Below are 3764 nucleotides of genomic sequence, written 5' to 3' on the forward strand. Positions count from 1 at the left end.
AAATACTGACTTCTGCACATGAGCCACGAAGTTTCAATCGCACTGTACATGCGTGCCCGCATGTGGTATTTTGTGGAAGAGCCACACTCAAGGGGCCAAAAGCCGCATGTGGCTCACGAGCCGCAGTTTGCTGACCACGGGCTAGGGCAAAGAGTGTTTTTTCATACTAGTCAAAGGATCCACATAAAGTAATAATGTAACTGTCTGCAGAAGTAATAAAGTAATAATGTTACTGTCTGTGATATAGATAAGTTTATTCCGCTGTCATCAACATGGCTAGTGACTCATGGAAAACAGATGTCCCGGCTGTGATTTAGAAAAATGGTTTTGTGTCAGTTATCTGACTCATGGGGAGGCGGGGAGCCACTCTGCCCCGTCTGCCGTGCGCTCTGCGGGAGGACCTCTGGGAGGGTTTGTCTCTGTAGCTCTAGCACTCAGAACCAAACCGCAGCAGGAGGCGAAGCTAGTGAACCTAGCAACCGACCAGCACCATGGAGACCAGTCAACCCAGCTTGGGTGTGGCCCCAAATTGGTTCAATGTTCTGGCATTTGCTGGTTAGCTGGGAGTCTTATGTTCCCAGAACAAAATTAGACAATTCTATTTACCTTTTGTTCTTTTCTCAGGAAAGAAATAAAGTTTTATACATCAGAGAACTGCATTTTTTTTTTTTTAGATTTGGGACCTTTAATTTTTGTTGAGAAGGCACAAGCATGGAGGCTTTTAGGGATGCTCGAGACAGCCAGAGCTTCCCCAAAACCTCAGGGGCCCCCTTAGCACAGCGTCCCTGGGTTGAAATAGCAGCTGTGTGAACAGGTCATTAACGGCTTGGCAGCTTGGAAGGGGCCAGAATGCAGGGTCCACCTGTTAGAAGTGGCGCACTGACCACAGGAGACAAAACTGAACCTGTGGCAGCGACCTCGAAGCTCTTTATGAAGAGACCCCAGGCCCAAGCTGGGGCGGTCCAGCTGGGTGGTCACCTTCTTGCTGAACACCCCTCCCCGCCATGCTGCTCACACCACACCGGGTTCTTCTGCTGACCTTCTGAGGATGGAAACCCGGGGCTGCTTGTCTGGTTTCTTCTCACCTGATACTCTCAGGGGGTTTTAGTTTTGTTTTCTTCAAGGCAAAGTGTTCATATTATTCTGCCAAGCCGCCTCCAGAGCTGAGAACGGGGATGAAAATGTGGTGCCCCTCCCTGTTTCTCACGCAACACAATGTCAATTTGCACAGCCACGCCCCTCCCTTTGGCTTCCTAGTGGATTTCCCCAAGAAACCAAATTTGTGGGTTCCACCAGTCCCTCATTAATCATCCTCACAAGTGGCCTTGCTATCAGTTAAAAATAAAAAGGAGAGAAAGGCCTGCCCAAGAAGGGGGTCCTTTTCATTAGAGAACTATTTATAGCAAAATTAACACAGAAGGCAACTAGGCCCTCTCCACTTTATTCTTGGGGCCCGGGGTCTAAATAATAAACCCAAGGAGCCTGCGTTCAGCACTCCACCCATAATATAGACTGACGTAGGTCCTATGGTTTGAGACTCAGCCACGGCACAGGAATGGCTGGGCTAAAACACGTCAGAATGTAGCAGCTTCCCGACTAGAACAGCGACTTTCAACCCATGTGCCACAAGAATTTTACTGGGGGGTGCGGGGGAGCTCAGCATCCCATAGCAAGGGTCAGAGCCAGAAACTGGGCCAGATGGCTTCATTCCAGAGCCCCTTAGCCCCTTCCCTATTTAATCAAGGGTTTACCTATTTTCCCTTAGATTGTCAAATAAAAAAATGACAACAGCCGACACAACAATAGCTGTCCGGTGTGAATGAATCAGTATTATACCTATTTTTTTTTATCAGATCGGCCAAAAAAATGTATTTTTTTGTAGTGCCGAAGAATTTTAGTGATTAGTTTATGTGTGCCATGAGATGAAAAAGGTAGAAAATCGCTGGTCTAGAAGCAGGTTAGAATAGCAGTTTTCCCTAATATGCTACACTCAATGGAATAAGACATCTCTTGTGCACCTACCATTATGATTGTATTGCTGGTAGTTTGTTCCTGGAACTGAAATTAGTCAGCTAGTTTCTGCAGCTTCTGTGGGGGCTCTGGGTTTGTTTTCCTCCCTGGGCTGCCCAGTCTGTCCTGGTCATGCCATTTGAGCCCAGGATTGCCAGCTTCCTTCCTGCTGTGGAGGAAGGCCTGAGCGCCTTGGGTGGGGACTTCCTGGGAGCAGAGGGAAGAGAGCGGGCTTAGAGGCAGCAAGGGAGGTGATGGCTTGCGTGCTCACTGGCCTAGCTCAGTGGTTGGCAAACTGCAGCTCGCGAGCCACATGCGGCTCTTTGCTCTCTTGAGTGTGGCCACAAAGTTTCAATCGCACTGAGGCCCGCACGTGGTATTTTATGGAAGAGCCACACTCAAGGGGCCGCAGTTTGCCGACCACTGGCCTAGCTGGTCTGCATGTGTGTGTCTCCCGTTCTCCATACACCGCGGGCACCACCATCATGGGCATGTTTCAGATGAGATTGGAGACGCAGGGGCCAGGTAACTTGCTCAGCATCCATGGTAAGGGTCAGAGCCAGAAACTGGGCCAGATGGCTTCATTCCAGAGCCACTCAGCCCCATCCCTCCATGGCGCCCTGGGGTTGGGGGGCATGCATCAGTTTTCCTCAGGGACAGACGGGCAGGTAGACGGGGCCTGCTCCATGGGCCCTGCTCTGGGACGGGTGGTCATAGGGTCTGGGGTGGCACGTAGCTCTAACCTTTGCCTGTCTCGGTGGGAATATTCACACCAAAGTCTCCAAACATTAATGGTTGGCTATCATTCTCATCTGCAAAGTTGTTACTCTACTAAAATTCAAATTGCTTTTTGTGATAAATTCCCTAAGTCCTATAGTTGTTCATGTAGAGCCGTTTAGAATTATTTTCTCCAGTTCATTTGATTTCATAGAACCAAGAATTGTAATCCATGAACATATTTAAAAGTGTTGGAGCAAGAAAATCAGGTAATAAAAGGCATTTCAATCTCTTTAAAATTCATTTTTATGGGCCCAAGGATGCTACCCATCAAAGCTTGGCGCTGTTCACCTTAAGCAAGGTTGAAACCTGCGGAATTTCTCCCCCAGCGGCCACTCTGGGCCTTTCCTCCGCCTCTTTTCTGTCGCCCCTACCCCTCCTAGGTTAGGCCCTCCTGCCCTTCCTTCGCGAGCCCCTCCCCCAGGAGCCAAGCCACGTGCGCAGGGGCGCCCTGTACCCAGTGGGAAGGTGAGTGGGAAGGTCATGTTCCAACATGTTACCCAGAACTAGGTGGGGCAGGGAGTGGGAAATTGGGGGGTTGTAACATTTAAATGTGAATTTGTGGTCTCTCAATAATTCGAGAGCGGCCTTTTCAGAGAATTAGGCCAAGCGACTCTGCAGGAAGTTCCCGTTTAGAAGCCGGGAGGTGGTTTTTCTGAGATCGGCTTTCACACACGTGTCCCCGGGACAGGGGCTGGCAGGGGCATCCCAGGCGCCGCAGGCTCCGGGCTTGGCCAGAACAGGCAGACATTCTGTTAAATGTGAGGATGTCCCGTTGGCTCCTGCCCGAGCCTGGCGAGGACTCGCGTTGCCTTGTCTGCAGGACTTTTAAAGAAGGAGCAGCGCGCGTTCTGCGGAGGGAGGGGCGCGTGCTGGGAGGTCGGGTTCCAGACCCCGCACCCGGACGACTCCTCCCCACGCCCTCCCGCTGGGCTCCCTCCCGCTGGGCTCCTGCCCCGCAGGCCCTCCCAGCCAGA

The 3764-nt window shown here is 51.0% G+C and overlaps 1 long non-coding RNA gene across 1 annotated transcript; it reads right to left on the reverse strand.

The window, feature by feature from the left end:
• Positions 1-659: 659 nt before the first annotated feature.
• LOC106725677 lies at positions 660-2321 on the reverse strand. The gene is made up of 2 exons (XR_001361606.1): positions 2023-2321; positions 660-1163 (listed from the first exon to the last, which is right to left on the reverse strand). It is a non-coding gene; the product is annotated as an uncharacterized LOC106725677 (long non-coding RNA).
• Between the last annotated feature and the right edge of the window lie 1443 nt (positions 2322-3764).

The sequence above is a fragment of the Myotis brandtii genome, unplaced genomic scaffold, assembly GCF_000412655.1.
Source record: "Myotis brandtii unplaced genomic scaffold, ASM41265v1 scaffold180, whole genome shotgun sequence".
In the NCBI taxonomy this organism is placed as follows: Eukaryota; Metazoa; Chordata; class Mammalia; order Chiroptera; family Vespertilionidae; genus Myotis; species Myotis brandtii.